This window comes from Vulpes vulpes, chromosome 10, assembly GCF_048418805.1.
Source record: "Vulpes vulpes isolate BD-2025 chromosome 10, VulVul3, whole genome shotgun sequence".
NCBI lineage: Eukaryota > Metazoa > Chordata > Mammalia > Carnivora > Canidae > Vulpes > Vulpes vulpes.
In genome coordinates this window covers 82,194,081-82,213,428 of record NC_132789.1, presented here as the reverse complement: position 1 = coordinate 82,213,428, position 19,348 = coordinate 82,194,081, and the positions used below count along the sequence as shown (strand labels likewise).

The 19,348-nt window shown below is 41.3% G+C and overlaps 1 protein-coding gene and 1 pseudogene across 6 annotated transcripts in view; both read right to left on the bottom strand.

Moving 5' to 3' along the window:
- LSM6 (LSM6 homolog, U6 small nuclear RNA and mRNA degradation associated) overlaps positions 1-6,782 on the bottom strand; it is a 36,412-nt gene extending 29,630 nt beyond the window's left edge. For 4 of the 6 annotated variants that reach the window (XR_011994970.1, XR_011994969.1, XM_072724780.1 and 1 more), the window contains exon 1: positions 6,661-6,782. The gene's annotated coding sequence lies outside the window, so the exon portion shown is untranslated. Of the gene's footprint in view, positions 1-5,243; positions 5,358-6,066; positions 6,217-6,660 lie in introns of those variants that run through there. The other 2 variants (XM_072724782.1, XM_072724781.1) reach the window with 2 other exon arrangements.
- Positions 6,783-9,200: 2,418 nt separating this feature from the next.
- On the bottom strand, positions 9,201-10,906 carry LOC112934690 (14-3-3 protein zeta/delta pseudogene; annotated as a pseudogene).
- Positions 10,907-19,348: the final 8,442 nt, after the last annotated feature.

The following is a 19,348-nucleotide window of genomic DNA, read 5'->3' as shown; positions in this document are numbered from 1 at the left end:
TCCACAGGTTGTCTTTTAGTAAAAAAAAAAAAAAGTCTTGAAATTCAAGAATAGGAGTCTGAAATACAGACAGAACATTATATATCCGAATCAAACATACATAGTTGCCAATCACTCCTTTCCAAATTCATCTTGTTATACAACAGTTTCCTGGCTCAAAATATTTTGGTAAACAAATGTAACAAAACTGTAGTTACTTAAGCAAAAACTGCCAGCAAAAGGACTTTGGAAAATGTTTTTGTTTCAAATTCAGCTACTGCTATTTAGTAGCCATATAGTACGGACACTTAACAATCCATATGGAGAGCAGCCCCGTGGCTCAGCAGTTTCGGTGGCTCAGCAGTTTAGCGCTGCCTTCAGCCCAGGGCCTGATCCTGGAGACCAAGGATCGAGTCCCACATCGGGGTCCCTGCATGGAGCCTGTTTCTCCCTCTGCCTGTGTCTCTGCCTCTCTCTCTCTCTCTCTGTTTCTCATGAATAAATAAATAAAATATTTTAAAAAAATTTTTTAAAAATCAGTATGGATACAATATCTTAAGGACTCTCCTCAAGAACTCAAACCTTTTTTAATCAGGATTTTTATAACACTTTCTTTCATAAACAGCACTGCTTACTTCTCTCAGCCACTCCATGATCTGAGTACAAGTTCAGGAACATCATTTGGAGATTTTTCTCACAGTGCATCTGTGCCAGCTTAAGCAGTCTGGGTAAGCTAGAATGCTCAGTTAATTGCTTTTCATTTCTTCAACAAATACATACATGTCCACACATATTTTCTGGGAAATTCAAAAACATGGCATTCACACAAGTTCTGACCTTAAAGAACTTAAAATCCAGAAGAATTTAAACTCTTGTTCAAAGGGTGTGAGTAAACAAAAGTGATTATAATTTAAGTGAAATAATTCTCTTTAATTACAAAAAGTCAACATCTTAAGTTAAATAAAAGAAAATGCAAATTTCACAAAGTATTCTTAAATTTGGGGCTGTTTTTTGGACCATTCTGCATTCCATCTCCCCAAGGTTTGAAAGATGGGATCAAACGGGATCAGCTAATTATTTTACTCAGCAAATTTTAACTTAACTGGATTGCCAGGTTTGTTTTTGTTTTTGTTTTTAGTTAGAGTCTCAGTCAATATCTGGAATTACAACTACTATTCAGGACGACCACTATTCATTCCAGACTCAGACCACACAATTTTATTTACACTGTTTTGAGTGCAAGAAAAAAATGTTACAAAGTAAATCCTGTAACAGACTCAGTACTCTTGATGAGTTGAGTAAAAACAAACAAATCTTCCCATTCATCTATAAACTGCCTTATTTATGTCCCAAACACGGGCTGTTTTGTGGCTGAACAGGTCTAGAGAGACTATAAACTCTAAGGGCCTGATTGAGACTCAGCTCATGAGTCAGGTACATTTCCTATCATATGCAAAATCCCATGATGGTACTTTCTTTCTAGGTACAAGACTGAGATGAAACTAGCTGTTTACTTTGTGTTGAAAAAACAAAACAAAAAATAAACACTAAGGAGGCAGACGCCTGGGTGGCTCAGTGGGTTTAATGTCTGCCTTCATCTCAGATCATGATCCCAGGGTCCTGGGATGGAGTCCTGCATCAGGTTCCCTGCTCTGGGGGGAGCCTGCTTCTCCCTCTCCCTCTGCCACTCACCTTGCTTGTACATGGTCTGTCTCTCTCTGTCTCTCTCTCTCTCTCTCAAATAAATAAAATCTTTATAAAAAGATTTTTTTAAAAAATCACTGAGATGTATGGTCATGTGAAAATCTAGTTGACAGGAATATTAACTACCCTGTGTCCAAAGTTAAAAGTTAATACAGAAAAAAATACAAGCCTAGATAAACGCTGGTATTAGCTATTTTTAAAAAACATTATTCATCTTCTTTCTTCATTTTTTTAAAAAATAGGTAAAACTCTTCTCTTCTAAGCTCATCAAAGGTCACAGCTCTGTCACGAAGCCACATGTTTACTCGGATTAGCATCACTCTCTTCCTGAAGGTGTTCCATACCTCAAACTTTCGTTCAGCATCAAAGGGTCAGGTGCACGGGCTATGGGTGCAACGTTGTTAACATGTCCCACACAGCCTCAGGCCCTCAGAGGGTACACTCCAAAGCGGGCACAGAAACACATCAATGGCGAACTTTTTAAAAGCTGTATGTCTTGGGATAGAATTATGCAAAGACTAGTGCACAGAGAAAGCAGCTCCCTGAGCACAGGCTGAGCAGGGCAAGGGCTTTCTGGAGGTGACACCAGCGCTGAGTGGGAAGGAAAAGGAGGGCCGAGTCTGAAAGGACAGAAATCCTAGCAAAAGCACTGGACATGTGTTTGGGATTGAGGAGAAAATGTTGCAGCCAAGAGGATGAAACGTAGCCGGTGTGTGTATGTGTGTGTGTGGCAGGCATGCATGTATGTGTGTGTGTAGCTGGTGTGTGTGGCAGGCGTGTGTGTGTGTGTGTGTATGCATATGCAGCCGGGGTGTGTGTGGCAGGACCACATTCCTGGCAATCTTGGCAAGCCAAGCCAGGCTGGGAGAACTTGAACTTGAGCCGCCAGGTCGGTTTCCTAGCATGAATCGATGGGCTTACTTGGAGATTCTGCTTCAGTGGGTCTGGAGAAGAGCCCAGGAACCGGTCTGCACATGCCTCGCAAGTCTGGGGACTACCGTGTCAGGCGCAAAGTACACGAGAGGGTCACAGGCAGAGGCCTGCGCAGGCAGTGCAAGTGGGCCGCCTCAGCTGGTTCTGACGCAGCACCATTCCCCTACCTGGCTGTACTCGGTGGAACCTGTCACTATTCTCTTACAATCTCCACCTTTTCTATACAAGTCTTTTCTCCCTCAAAAGTCACGTGAAAGGAAAGACTACTACCAGGCTTGTCATTTTTTTCTCCAGGACATCTACATTCTGCTAAATCTCTTGGGAAAAAAAAAAATACATTTCAAAAGTTATTTGAAAAGAGGGTGGCTGCTTCAAACGCATTTTATCCATCACTCTAAGAGACCACATCTTCTACATTCATCTTCATTAGGCTTCCTTGGTACTCCCTGTTACTTAATGACTTGCCCATAAATCCATTTTGTATGAGTAAATTGGTCTCAACATCACAATTTTTCCCATCACTTGGCTCATGTAATTTTAAGTGTTCATCTTTTAAATTGGTTAAGGCAGAAGGCAGAGTTCTGGCCATGTCTGAAGCAAGAGAAAAGCCTCTTGAACCATAAACACATAAGAGGAAAAAGGCCTCCTTTCTGCAGGGTCACCTTGATAAAACTTCTCCCTTCAAAATTAAAGCCATAATCACCTCTATGCCTCTCTCCCTCCCCTGACTCCTACTCAGGTTTGTTTTAAATGACCTATTTTCAGAAATGGCTATTAAGTCAAAGGCAGTATATTTTCTGCCAGAAGCTACTGAGAGGTCTAGTATAAGAACATCTGCAAACTGCCCTGCAGAGATTTTTTTTTAGTAGAAGAATGGAGGGAAAAAAGAACCAAATTTTATTCATCCAACTATGTGCCTGGTTGTTAGATTCACGAGTGATTCACAGTAACCCTGCAAGGTGGTAAGCAGAACTAAGGCTTGGTCCCAAAGCCTCAGCCCTTTCAAAGCTGCCCTTTGGAGCATGTCTAGATTCTCCCCTTACGCGTGGGGAATGGCCACAGACATATATGGAGATGTAGGGGAGATCCAGCTGGAGGGTAGGAGCACTGCAGGAAAACTGCCTCAAGTGACAAAGTGCTGTAAACTAGCCTGCGGAGAAATACAATGGTCAAAGGTTAAGCAGTACATCTAATGTGATTTTGAGTTACATCACTGAGCAGAAGGCATGCAAATCCTTGTTTCTTGGCAATGTTTACCTGTAAACTTTCACCTACTTGAGGGCATCAGACACTGAAAACAGCTCTCAAAATATCTCCCTTCTCGGACAGAGGGGGTACCCAGCCCTCTTCTGAAGGATTCATACCAATTCCTCCTCCCCATCCAGGAGAGGGCCACTTTCCTCCCCTCTCTCACTCCAGCCAAATCCAGCACTAAAGAGCACCCCTTCCCATTTAGCAGGCTGTTCTGCAGTTTTCCTGTTGATCAGTCTCCCACAGTAGGTTCTAAGCTTCTCAGAGACAGGGGAAAAGGAACCTAAGCTCACCGGCCAATCCTGTGGGAGACATTTGAGGACAGTGCCAAGGAAAATCCCTGTCCCTTTCACCCCTACCCGCAAACTATGGGTATAGTGACTAGCACTGCATCATCTGTGCACTTAAATGGCTATACCACAGTCATATCTCTGCTACTGACCACCAAACAAAAGACAAAGAAAATAGAAATGTTTCTGTGTTGTACAAGAACCAGCTGCATCCGAGTCAACAGAGATGCTTGTTAAAATGCAGATTCCTGAAGCCTACTACTCCTAGTCAGACTCCCCAGGCAAGGGGCACCGTAACTGACATTTTATAAAGCTTCCCAAATGATTCCTGTAAGCAAATGCGGACATCTGGAGACATTCTGGACTGTCTTGAATGAGGAGGGTGGTGCTAGGACATAGAGGCCAAGGATGGTGCTTAACATTCTAAAAAGCACAGGACAGTGCTCCACAGCAAAGGATTATCCGGCCCAAAATGTCAACGGAGGTTGAAAAACTCTGTTATAAACCCTTTATCAAAAATCCATTGTTCTCTAGTATCAAAGCAACAAGGAGTTTTAAAAAACTTTCAAGGTATGACAAATGAGAACAAACAGCTCAATTCTAATCAGATGATCGAGTACAAATTCTAACTTTTTAGATACTTTATCCTGACATAAAGGGAATCTGAAAACAACTGTCAAGAAATCCTGAAGGGGGGGAATCCCTGGGTTGCTCAGCGGTTTGGCGCCTGCCTTTGGTCCAGAGCACGATCCTGGAGTCCTGGGATCGAGTCCCGCATCAGGCTCCCTGCGTGGAGCCTGCTTTTCCCTCTGCCTGTGTGTGTGTCTCTCTCTCATGAATGAATAAATAAAATCTTAAAAAAAAAAAAAAAATCTTGAAGGGTTGCCATTTTAAGTAATGGATTTCTAGTCCCAGTCCTGAAAATGGTCAATTTCCCAAGTGTTACACTTCCGTCAGATGACTAAAATCTCTGTTATTTCTAACAGGACAAAATAACTCAAGTGATGCCAAGATTTTTAAAAATTCTCATACAAGTATGCCACAGTTTAGTGAGGGACCACCCAATGCAGCATAAGGAGTACTCACTTGGGAGATAGGAAACCTGAATTCTAATCCCAGTTCTGCTACTTAATTTAGCTGTATACCTTGGAGAACTCATCATTTCACCTCTCAAGGCCCCAGGTTCCTCATCTGCAAAATAAGGGAGTTATGCTGGATGACCACTTAAGAGATCATCCTGCTCTAACATTGTCAGCCTATGCAGGAACTCCAGTAATACTTTTACACACACACACACACACACACAGACCCAAGATAATTCTCTAGACTCCTGCACAAAATTCAAGCAATTGGCATTATGAAACACCACCATAAAAAAAAAAAAAAAAAAAAAAAGTGAGGGTGACATATTAGAAATACATATTATGAGCTATCATACTTTTGGTGAAAACAGGCACAACCTAACATGAAATGTAAACTGCTAAAACTCTCCTGGAAAACAATTTGGCAAGGGGTGTGTAGATCTGAAGAGACCTTACCAGAGCACAGCACCTATGTGTAAAAATGTCCTTGCTCAGAATCCATCCAAGTGAATCATCCGAAATACAGTTTGAAAAACAACGTTTATAAAAAAAAAAAAAAAAAAAAAAAAAAAACCCACAACGTTTATCAAAGTACTACCTGGGATGCTAAGATGAAACAAGAATTCACAAACACCCTAAATGCCTCACTGTCGGGGAACGGCTGAATAACTTACGGGGCCTACACAAGGACAGAACAGGTAGCCCACCAAAAGGTGCAAAATCAGAAATGACATCTAAGAGGCATTTTTTCAGTGAAAGCGGACAACTATCTGCGCTGTTAACTGATAGAACAGGTGGTCTTAGCTCAAACAGAAAGTAGCACGTGCAAGAGTAAAGATGGGAGGGGCTCGGTGAATAGCACTTTCTTCGCTAAGCGCTTCTGATTCCAGCATCTCAACAGCCTCGTGTCTCTGCGGCACGGCGGGGGCGGGGGGGGGGGCACCCTAAGGCCCCAGCCCCGGCTCCAGCCGCGCGCACACCCGCGAGCCGCGAGCGCGCGCTCATCCGCCGCAGCCCCGGCGGGAGGACCCGACGCCGAGCCCTGCGGGCGCCCGCGGCCCGAGGCCCGGGTAAGGTGGGCGCGTCCAGCTCCGGATTCCCGGGCGTGGACGTGGGCGTGGACGTGGACGTGGCCGCGGCGGCCCTGGAGCCCTCGGAACCGGGCGCGGCCCACGGGGCCCCGCGGCCCGCCTTCCCGCCCACCCCGCCGGCGAGGAACCCGCCAGCAGCCCCGGTCTCGGAAGGCAAGTCGGCGGCGCCGGGGGGCTGCCGCGGGCGCCCGCGGGGCCCATCGCCCCTCCGGGGGCGCTCTGGGCCGGGCCCCTGGGGCCCGCGCGGCCCACCTCCCGGCTGCTGCTCCCCACACCCACCCCGGGCCAGCGAACACCGGGGCCCCGCCGCCCGCGCGGCCGCCCGCTCACCTGGCGGCCGGGACCCAAACCCCCGCTCCGGGTGGCGCGCAGCTCCGGCCTCCGCCGAAGCCCGGGCGAAACCGAAAGTGAAACTGCCGGAGCAGGCGGCGCGCCTCTGCGGCCGCCGGGGAGCGCCCTTCCGGGCTACGGCGGCCTGCGGGGCCCAAGAAGGCCGGGCTTCGGCGGCGTGCGCCCAGCCGGGAGGCTCGTTTGGCCCGAAGGCGAAGTTGGGGCTTTGGCGGTCCGAGGGGAAAGAGCTGCCGCTACCTCTTCACAGAAAGCAAACACCCCTTAAAATACTTAAAACAAAACAAAGCCTGGAAGTGATCTTTTAGGCAGGATTTCCGTTAGGCAGAAATGCAAGCAATAGCTTGAAGTCCTACGGAACTGGAATGTGCTACTAATGTAATGACTATACAGGCTCGGAAAGGTCCTTGAATAAGTAAGTGACTTCGTTGAGTAAGTTATTTATTTATGCAAATAAATAAAGCAGGCATCCTCAAACCTTTGAATCCGCTTTGGATTTTGATTGGGTGATGAAGTCATTATTAGCAAGAGATTGTTTCCATGGCAACGTAATTGCCACAAAAAGAATTAGAATCCCTAAAGTAGCTCCGTATTATAATGGTATAAAACTTGCGTTACATTACAATCTAGTTCTAATTGGAAATGGTATGCAGACATTATTTAAGTGCTGCTATGGGAACTTGGTTTGGAATTCTGCATGAATTCTCAATATTCTTGCTATTAATGGAAAGGGCGAAGAAAAAGAAGTAAAGTGTCATACCAACACTTGATTCCTTTTTTTTCCTCACACACATACCCTCAACTCAAAACGTATACTTTAATTCTGCTTGTGATTTGCAACACTCTAAACAAATAAATAATATCTTTGGACAGATTCTTAACTCTTAAGTGTTCTAGATCTAAGATGCAGGGTTTTTTCCCTAAGATCTACATGAGTTTCCCCTCTCGTAAACCTGTCTTAGCTGAAGAAATGAATCTTTGATTGATACGACGGCCAGAGAACAACTGGGTGTGATTTGGTGGTGAAAAGAGATTTCCTTATATCCTTCCATAAAAGCTCACTTTGGGTAAAAACCAAGCATTACAGATTTCTTGAAAAGGAAGCTCTTGCGGTATAAGATACAATGTGAAAAAAATTAAGTATCATTTAAATAAAATAATTAGCTGCGAAGAACAAACATAATCAGATATAAAGAAAACCCTGTCCCTAAAAAGCCTTCCTCACAAAAGACCTCAAATTGTACCATATTCCTTACTGGTTGTTTCAGTGATTCATAAAAAATAATTTTTTGATTCATAGCCTTTTTCTCATTGCTATAGAGCCCTGGTGAAGTCATTAAGTCGGGTGTGGTAGGCAGGAGGCAATGAGGAGTTTTAAGGGCATGGTTCATCTGCAGACATAGTTGCTACCTCTTCCAAGAGACATTGATCTCTGAGGGCCCCGCTGGACCAGTGCAGCAGGCACCATTGATAAACTACAATTATCAAAATGTAGTTGTGCCCAGAATCCCCTCAGCAGCTTATAATTGGCTTTTAGTGATTCACAAGGCAACATTCCATGTTTCACAAGTTTTTCTTTAGCATTTTTTTCCCCATCATCAATATTTATTGAGCATTTACTAGTGTACTAGGCACAACAGAACATACAGAAAGCATTGTCCCTGCTCTTGTGGAGCTTACATTCTAAAAGAAAAAAAAAATACACTTCTTTTAAAATGGTATTTTTGTTTGGTGTTTTCTGCAAGGTACTGAGGAAATAGTCTGTAGGGTGAGCTTTGGGTATAACTTAGCCCCATCATTATTTAAGGAGAGGAAGAGGAAGGATTTTAAAGGCAGAAAATGACAGACCATTCAGGATAGGTAGGGCTTACAAGGAGATAAACACAATCTCATCAACTAAGGAGAGATTTGCTGCAGTAAATAGGATGAGGGAAATAGTTTGTGGGATGCAAGCAAAGGAAGCAAGGTATCCTTAGACACTGAGTGGAGCCAGAAGGATCATGCGGCCTTTTATCCAAGTACATGGCCACCAAGTAGGAATGGTTGGTGACAAGACAGAAGGCTAAAAAAGGTAATCCTGCGCACCTGACAGAAAGAATAAAGGATCAAAATTGAAGGCAGGCTATAACAATATCAAGAAATTCTTAAAAACAAAAGTGATTTGGAAGCACAAAACTTAGTTAATGCTACCCAATGTCATGATGGGCCTCATTGTGGCTTCCTAAGTTAGAAAATACCATATACCAAAATTTTAAGTGGAACACTTTTTTCCAATCAATCCCCTGTCTCTGAAAAAAAGCTTTTTTTTTTTTCCCCAGGGTAGGGGAGGAATATGGGACATGGTTGGGAACAGTAGTAGTTATATTAGTAGTATTTTGTTATGATAAACTTTGTATTTAAACTTGGTAAAAGCCCATTAGCTGCCAAGAGGGAATAAGGAATAAATTTCCAAAAATGTACAATTTCCTTTAAAGAAGTTTCAGAACCAAGAAACTAATTTACATGAAAAGCTGTAGAGAAAGTAGTTGAAAAGTCCATTCATAAAACTTTTATTCCACTTACATGAACTTAATACACGTGTTCTTAACAATTATGCTTGGATTGTTCATGAAAATTTCATAAGACATTAAACAAAGCTAGCCATCATCTCAAGTTATTTCCCTGTTAACTATTTTTATAGCACATGCATGTTAGGCAAGTATCAAAAAAAAAAAAAATCACAAAAGCAAAAAACCAAACCAAAACAAACAAACAAAAAAACCCTAAAAAAAAAAAAAAGTTAAATACATGGGATTTTTGTTTTGCTGCTATGCTTGATATACATAAAGTAATGGATATCAAGCAATTCATTTTTACTGCATCTTTACTTGTACATTTGTTCTTAGGTTGTCTAAAACATTTAAATACAAATAAAAGGAGTGTAGCAAAAATAATGAAAGCAAACAGCAGGTAACTTTACAAATAATGGGATGTGAACCGTTTCTGCCCTTATCCAGAGTAAATTGGGTCACAACTAAAGGAACACTTCCGCAACTGTAGTCAAAGGTGTGCACATTGAGAATGAGTATTCCACAGATACTTGTGGTTCACATGTAGCATCTACGGGATACCCATTTCTACTACAGCCTTGTAAGTGCACTAAACCTTAAAGTATCCACAATAACTACAGACATGGAAGCAGTTTTAACACTGGCCCTTGTGAAGCCACAATGTACCAAAAGTACTATGCCAAACATTTATAACTATAAAAATTCCACATCCCCATATTGGCCACCTCAAGATGAAAACAGATAACTCCCTAAATGTTAACTGGCTCTACTCCCCTAATATTCAACATCAAAACCACATGGGAAATATAGAAATTCAAATAGAAGTAACATAAACCTGTCATAAGTCATAAACAAAAAAAAACTATTTGTGGGACAGCATGAATGACAAATTGTCTACTGTGTAAATTTTAGAATGAGGCAGACAAAAGTTGGAAGGCCGGTTAATTTTCCCCTCCTTCTCCTGCTTCAGCTTCGTCTCCTTGGGTGTCCGATGTCCACAATGTCAAGTTGTCTCTCAGTAATTGCAGTATTAGCTGCTGTCTTTGTATGACTCTTCACTTAATGTATCAAGTTCAGCAATGGCTTCATCAAAAGCTGTCTTTGCAAGAGAGCAGGCTTTCTCCGGGGAGTTCAGAATTTCGTAATAGAACACAGAGAAGTTAAGGGCCAGACCCAATCTGATAGGATGTGTTGGTTGCATTTCCTTTCTGCTGATTTCCAAAGCTTCTTGGTATGCTTGTTGTGACTGATCCACAATCCCTTTCTTGTCATCACCAGCAGCAACTTGGGCCAAGTAACGGTAGTAGCCTCCTTTCATTTTCAAATAGAAGACTTTGCTCTCTGCTTGTGAAGCATTGGGGATCAAAAACTTTCCCAAAAGAGACAGGTACATCATTGCAGATATCTCTTAGCTCCGTCTCAATTTTCTCTCTGTATTCTCGAGCCATCTGCTGTTTTTTCTCAGCACCTTCCGTCTTTTGCTCAATACCTGAGACGACCCTCCAAGATGACCTACGGGCTCCTACAACATTTTTATAAGCAACTGAGAGAAGATTCCTCTCCTCATTGGATAATTCAGCTCCTTGCTCAGTTACGGACTTCACGCAGGCTGGCATGTCATCACATCGCTCAGCCTGCTCGGCCAGTTTGGCCTTCTGCTCCAGCTCATTTTTATCCATGACCAGATGCTCCATGTCCGGAATGGGTGGCGGCGGACGTAGGGGCGCTCAGCAGTCTCTGGGCGGCAGCAGCGAGGCTGAGACTCTGTCTAGCATTTTTTTTATTATACAAAGAAAACATGTGCAAGACTTTTCTGAATGTCAGTCCACCAAGACAACTTCTAGTGCTTCAGAACCCTGAACACAGGGGCCCCTGGGTGGCTCAGTGGTTGAGCATCTGCCTTTGGCTCAGGGCGTGATCCTGAGGTCCTTAGATCGAGTCCCACGTCGGGCTCCCTGCAGGGAGCCTGCTTCTCCCTCTGCCTCTCTCTCCCTGTGTCTCTCATGAATAAATAAATAAAATATTTAAGTTTAAAAAAACCCTGAACACAAACATTCATTTATTAAGGATCCCTAAAGTCATAAATAAAAGCTGACAAGATTTAGTTTAGCTTACACAGCTTAGTTTAGCTAAGATGTTAAAATTGGTAAATCTATATTGATACATCATTATCACCCAACCCAGTCTATAGTTTATGTTAGGGTTCACTCTTGGTGTTGCACATTCTATAGGTTTTGAGAAACTTCTAATGACATGTATCCCCCATAACTGTGTCATGCCAAGTATTGTCACTGCTGTAAAAACCCTCTGTGCTCTATTCATCCCTCTCTCCCCACTAACCCCTGGCAACCACTGGTCTTTTTAATGTCTACATGGTTTTGCCTTTTCCAGAATACCAAAAAGCTGGAATCATATAGTACATAGCCCTTTTAGATTAGCTTCTTTCACTTGGAAGTGTACATTTAAGTTTTCTTCATGTCTTTTTACGGTTTGATAACTCATTTTTTAGTGTTGGATAATATTCCATTTTCTAGATGTACCACAATTTGTTCATTCTCTTACTAAAGGACCTCTAGTTTGCTTATAAATTTTTGGCAGTTATGAATAGAGCCACTATAAACATCCATGTATAGGTTTTAGTGTGGACCAAAGTTTTTAGCTCCCTTGGATAAATACCGAGAAGCGCATTTGCTGAATTGTATGCCGAGAATGTGTTTAATTTTGTAAGAAACTGTCAAGCTGTATTCCAAAGTGGCTGCACCATTTTGCATGCCTATCAGCTATGTCTGAGTGTTCCTGTTGCTCCACACCCACACCAGCATTTGCTGTTGCCAGGGTTTTGGATTTGGCTATTCTCATAGATATCTTGTGGAATTTCATTGCAGTTTTAATTTGCAAATCCCTATGTACATATGATGTGGAGCATCTTTTTTTTTTTTTAGCATCTTTTTATATGCTTATTTGCCATCTGTATATCTTCTGATCTTTTGCCCATTTTAAAATCAGATTGTCCTTTTTTATTGTTGAGTTTTAAGAGTCCTCTGTATATTTTGGAAAAGTCCTTTATTAGATATGTCTTTTTGCAAACATTTTCTCCCAGTCTGGGGCCTGTCTTCTTGTTCTCTTGAGGCTATTAGGCTCAAAATAGGCAAATGTTGGTATAAAATACCAAGTTAGAACTCTTGCCATCTAACTCTTTGTCCACATATCTATAGTCCTGTTCCTCTAAAAAAAAAAAACTATGTGTTTCAGTGTTTCATGTTCATAAGAGAAGGTATCATGCCTAGCTTATTTTATAAAACACCAAACAACATTGTGGATATGTGGGTGATTGTATTATGTTGATGCTGATAATGATAGATATGAATATGGAATTGGATTGGCCAACAGTTTCCATAGCAGGTTTTAGTAACTAATAGGTGTTATGCTTCTAAGAATACTGGCTGGTCTTGTTCCAGCAAATGCATTACCTGGTATGAAGTGCTGGCTTGCACTTGGACCTCTCTGGATCTTCAGACTGAACAATAAAAATACTTAACCTGTCACATCCTAGTTTAGGGTATTTGGACCACTATCATCTACCTTTTATCATGGGATGTGAAAAGTGTTTGTTAAAGAAGATGAGAAAAAAGACATTCTGGGCAGCCCGGGTGGCTCAGCGGTTTAGCGCCGCCTTCGGCCCGGGGCGGGATCCTGGAGACCCCAGATCGAGTCCCATTTGGGCTCCCTGCATGGAACCTGCTTCTCCCTCTGCCTGTGTCTCTGCCTCTCTCTCTCTCTCTCTCTCTCTCTCTCTCTCTCTCTCTCTGCGTGTTTCTCATGAATAAATAAATAAATAAATAAATCTTAAAAAAAAAGACATTCTATAGTTGTTGAATTTCTTCTTCATCTTCGTCTTCTTCACAATGTAGCCTTTCAATTATCCCACTTTTATGCAGGGGTTTCAATTCCAATTCTCTACATCAAATGGAGTCAATATCTTGTCTCTTGGCTCACAGGCATAAAAACTGTCACTCACTTCCATTCTTCCTTCTCCATAAACAATACAAACCGTATCACCTGCTGGATTTTTGTGACAGCCCTAAATCTGGTTTCATTATTTGGAGCCCAGCCCCACCTTCTTCACCAGGCCAGCTCCTCAGTATGCTTAGGTCTTAGCTCATACATAAATTCTTTAAGAAAGGCATTGATAATCCCTCAGGCTGAATTGGGTTCCTCCTCTTGTTCATGATCATAGTACACTGTAAATCTTTGTACCACTTATAAATGCTGCAATTAAATAACTTTATGTGTCTATGTGTGTGTCTGTGTATATATTTATATTCTTCCTCACTAGACTGTCTGTTCTATGAGGGTGAGGCCAATGTCTCTATTATTCAGCACTATACTGTAATATCTTCTGTGAAGGAATATAAACTTATTGACTGATGGACAAATTTCTCAGGAAAGGCAGTGTGCCTTTTATTTTCATCAAAAGATAAAATATATCCTACATCATGGGCACTTGGTTTCAGATGTAATGTTTGAGATGTTTAAATACATGTTCAGACTTCACTGACCATCATTTTGAATTTCAAAGAGATGGGCTCATGGTCTGAATTCCTGTGAGGAGAGTCTTCCAAATGCCCTGATGCTTTATGCTCTGCTGTGAACTCTAGAAAACCTCTCTCAGCTGTAAAATTCAGTGAAATTGGTGTGATGCTGCCCTTGTATTTTAATCAAGATGAACTTGAAAGGTGAACATTATAAGTGGGAGAAATTATTTATAATTTGGTAATAAAAGTTTATGCCTAACACTCCAAATTTCATACATCTGCTATGTGCTGGCCCTGAGATATAAAACAATTGAAGTTGCCTTTACATTTGGCCTTATATGAAAGGTCATAAATTAGAATGATAGCATTCGTCCTCTTTCCTAGCTCACAAAATTTCCATATTAACATCTTCACCTCAAACATAAATGGTTACCCAGCTACAAAGAAAAGAGTTGTGTTGGCCTTTATGAATTATAGTTTATGTCGGAAATCTGTGGTACATAAGGCTGCCATTTATCTTGCCATGGAGGGCATCTACTTTAATGAAGCTAATTCGACCACAGTGAAACTAATTAAAACTGTATGGCCAGCTCAAATAAATAAAGTACAGTATATAAAAATTTAGGAATATTTTAGATATCAGCAAACAACCTCCAAGGCATGTGGTTCTTTTAACTCTTAAAAATGCATTTTGACATCTTAGAGGCATTTTCTCTGCTAGAATACCTGCTACCAAGCTTATTTAAAATAAATTCAATTTTCAAAATGTCTCTTTCTAATGTGGTTTTCACTGATAATGTGAAAATTTTGATTTTTTTCAACTACAAAAAACCCGCAATCCATTTCTACTATGACATATCATAACTAAAGTCATTCCAAAATGTTAATGAATTGGACCAGTGCTTTATGTTTAGACTTTCAAAAAAATGTTTACAGCAAAAAAATCCAGATGTCCTTGATTTTCCAGGGTGGGTTATCAAATCCATATGCTTTTTTGGTGTCACGGTTTCTTTCACCAGCGCTGTGGTATAGTTAAAATGCAGCATATTATAAACCAGCAGGGTCAACTTCAAGAACAACTCCGGAATCTCAGGCCTTCATCCAGGGAGAATGCAAAAATTTAAAACCAAATGCTACTTCTCTGTAACTTTTACCATTAAAAGATGGATATTTTCCCCTAAAATTCTGGATTAGTAAACATAATGTGTCTGAAAATCACCAATGCACTAGCATAAGTTCCTATACCTCAATTTTTGTTATTCTTAAGTAGTTGACTTTCTCTCCTTCCAATAGAAATGAATGTCTCTGCAATCACTGAAGTCATTGCCATAAGAAACACATCTGTTGTTACTGAAAACTCTAGAGAGCAAAAACTGTCGGTTCTTCTGGGACAAAAACTGAGGCAATGTCTGGACACATTTCTAGAAGGCCACCAAACATAGAGGGTGCTCAACTGTCTCAAAAATACAGCATTCTCCTCTTTTCACACCCAACCCGAATTGAGGAAATTGACAATCATCTTCATAAACTGTAACTAGAAGAGAAAATAATATCCTCTTACCTTGAAAGTCTCCACTACAAACTCAATTGAGAAGAATCCCCGCCGCCTTTATTAGAAGTATAAACAAGGGGTTTTGATTTAAGCTGAAGAACTAAGACACACATGTTACAGAGGACATAAAATGTGAGGAGGACGAACACAGCTTCCAACTTAGCCAAAAGCAGGACAGATATTATAATTTCTGTCTGATTTACTCTGATCACACTGGGTAGGTGAGGTCCTGAATAATTGGTGTGCACATGTGCTAGATTAGGATCCATCCTAATGCTATGTCCAAATGAAAACTTGCTTCCTTTTTAAGTTTTATCTATTTGTCCAATACCTGGCGAAGAAAAGGTGCTCCAAAATATAAATGGATGAATAAATGCCTAAATTGGTGAATCCTCAGTTGGTCCCAGGATAAGACCCTCTGAGTACCATAGCTTGAATAAATATTAAATAAAATATGAAAGTTGATGAAGTTCCCTAGTGTGGACTCTACAGGAATCAGAATCTCAGCACTTCTTGAGCCGTGTTCCTGCCACCCACAGTCACACAATGACTCATTGCCTCACCAGTGATTAAGCCCAGAACTGGCAATTGCTGTCCAGATCTGATTTTTTTATCCATTCCTATTTAGGGGCAGCAAAGATATCAGAACCTTCGCTGAAACTTGCTTTTCCTGCTCCTAACTAGACAACACACTAGGTCCACCTTCAGCCTATAAAGTACTCCCTAAAGACACCTGGGTAGCTCAGTGGTTGAGCGTCTGCCTTCAGCTCAGGGCATGATCCCAGTCCCGAATCCTGCATCGGGTTCCCTGCAGGGAGCCTGCGTCTCCCTCTGCCTATGTCTCTCTCATGAATAAAAAAAATCTTAATAATAATAATAATAAAATAAAGTACTCCCTAATTACACATTAACAAAAACTAGAGTGTTATAAATCCTGGCTCCTACACCCCCAAATAACTTAAAGAAGTTTTTCTAGGATACTTTCTTGTGAGCAAAATTCAATAGTACCTTCATAAAAATCCAAAAACCAAGAGAAACAGAGACTGTGGAGGAATTCTGTTCTAGCGGAAATTGATTGCTCTTTCAAAACAAACGAAGACAACTTTTGTATTCTTGGAGTGTTTGTCTGCATTTTAAAGAATAATATTTTATTAGTCACCACTAGCTGGAGCAGAGGAAGCCTTGGCTAAGCTCAATGCATGGCTTATTTCCATCCTTGAAGTTCCTTCATTCCTAAACCACTGGCAACTTTCTGTTGGCCCAAGAGCACCCACCTAACTTAGAGGGATTATTTGACAAAGTGTGAGGTCATGAATTTCACACAAACCTGTCCAAAGTGCTATATTAGAAAGAGTGGAACTTTTTGCCTGAGGGCAGATGCTGAACACAACTGGGGCGAGGATTATTTTCCTCCTCAGAACCACTTGTAGGACCGACACCAGTCCCAAAGCTGAATATATGTGTCTGACAGGGATTTGCAAGGATCTTTAAGACTGTCAAACATTAAGCCGGCCACCAGAACTCACCCAGCCCTCAACCTGAGAAGGACGTGGCGAGTGACAGCAACACAGAATAAGAATGTCCACTGGAAGACACGCTAGAAGCAAAGTTTGTGTGCAGAAGGGGCATCAGGGGGGAGTAAGGAAGCCCTAGAACAGTGCAGTCAGCCTCCCATGTAGATAGAGAGTGCAGGCCAATAGGGATGAACCATCTGAAGAAAGCTGTTGTCTTTAACGCCTTCTCAAAGTTTCCTTGCCACAGTGTTATCTCCTTCCCTAATTTCACAAGCCATCCCCTGACATTGCTGGAATTCTCTCTAGGGTGTTCAAGTGGCCCCATCTAACTGGCTCTGAGCTCTGCACGTTTGCCCTCTGCATGCTCCCCAAGATAACTCACCTGCTCTTGGTATCTTCCCCAATTTTTCAGTTCAATGTCATTATGGCAAAGAGCTCATAAACTTATTTTTGACAAGATGATAATAGCAGATTCAGTATACGATTTTTCCCACATGCATTTTCACGAGATAGTTCCTTAATAGCCTAAAGTAATAAATCTCTTACTAGGAAGGGATAGCATCAGTCGGGGCATGGGGAGATGGTGCAGGTATTTCCCTGACAAGCAGGAGACAGGCCCACTTACCCAAAGCTGCCAAGCAGCCTTACAACCAGCCTTCCCATTGGTTGGGCTAAGAGCAAACCACATGAGACTTTGTCCATCTCATTGAAATCAAGGAATAAAACCGCAACTGTTTGCCAGAAAAGGCGGAGTGGGGGCGAGAGCAGAGAAGGACATGAGAATGGTGTGGGATATATTTTATTTAACTTGAATGATCTAATATTTATAAGCCAAAAGACTTAAGCTTCTTACTGCCATCCCTCCCAAAATGAAAGTCCTCTACCATCCCAGAGAATCAGAAGAGTGGCAGCTGTCATGAAGGTGAGGGCATCAAAGGCATTCCAGATGAACATGCCCGATTATTCCCAGAAAAATCGACCCAATTAAACCACAGGGATTATGTTATTTCCTACCAATACTGTTAGCATTTTATATCACACTTTAGAATGTACTTATGCTCCATCTGTGGACTTGGAAGTGGAAGAGGGGAAGGGCATGCATCTTCTTAGCTCATGTCCTGTCCTGGCTTACTAACTTTCAGCTCACCTACTATTCCAACACATCTAAGTCTGAGCCAGAAGCTTTTTCCAAGTCTGGAAAAACTGATGGTTTATTAAATATGTGTTTTTATTGAAGATGGACCAAGAGGTGAGGGCAAATATGAACATTTAATGAGACAGGTTTATTAGTCTTAAGGAAAAAAGGGACCACTGAGTGAGTTGCAGTCATTCTTTTTAAAAAAATGTATTTATTTTTGTCACACAAAAATAGTAGTTGCAGATCAACTACAGATTTATATATTAAAAAAACCCTCCAAATTTGCCTGTTATTTTACTACTCAAAGCAAAACAGCATGTGAACACAGAGCTTCCCAGAACACTCCCATCTATCTCTTGCTCTCTCTTGCTCAGTATGATACTTACTGTATAATATTTTTTCTCATTTAATTATACTTAGTGAAGATCTTTACATGTCAGCAAATATGAAATCATTTTAGTAGCAGTCCAATTCTCAGCTACAATTTAATCTTCTCATTATTAAACAACTATGTATTAAAATTTCTTTTAAAGATTTTATTTATTTATTCATGAGAGACACACACAGAGAGAGAGGCAGAGACATAGGCAGTGGGAGAAGCAGGCTCCCTGCGGGGATCCTGATGCAGGACTCTATCCCAGGACCCTGGGATCATGACCTGAGCAAACACTCAACCACTGAGCCACCCAGGCATCTCTGTATTTTAAAATTTTTGCCACACTTGGTGGGATGAGCACTGGGTGTTATGCTATATGTTGGCAAATTGAACTCCAATTAAAAAAAGAATAAATAAATAAATAAATAAATAAATAAATAAATAAATAAATAAATAAAATTTTTGCCACAATAAGAACATACATTTAAATATGTGTGTATGCATTTTTTTGAATGCTCATCTGGGTATTTCCTTAGGTAAGTCACCCTATGTAGAGTCATTATTTCTAATGATTTGCAATTTATTTTAAAGAATATTTTTCTATGAATATTTTCATTATTTCTCTCCATGTACACCAATCTATACTCCTTTCATAATAAATGAGAGCCAAAAGACAAGTGTTTTCAAAAATCATCTGGCTAGGGGCTCAGTGGTTGAGCATCTGCCTTGGGATCAGGGCTTGAGCCCAGGATCCTGGGATCAAGTCCCACATCAGGATTCCCCCAGGGAGCCTGCTTCTCGCTCTGCCTGTGTCTTTTTCTCAATCTCTCTCTGTCTCTCATGAATAAATAAATAAAATCTTTTTTGAAAAAATCATCTGACTAGTTTGTAAATGTGTATTTATTTTTCTGCCTTCATTTGTGGAACATAAGCTCCTGGGAGATGGGGAGAATGCCTGGTTACTATGATGTCCCTAGCACCTAGCACATGCCTAACCCTGAGTATT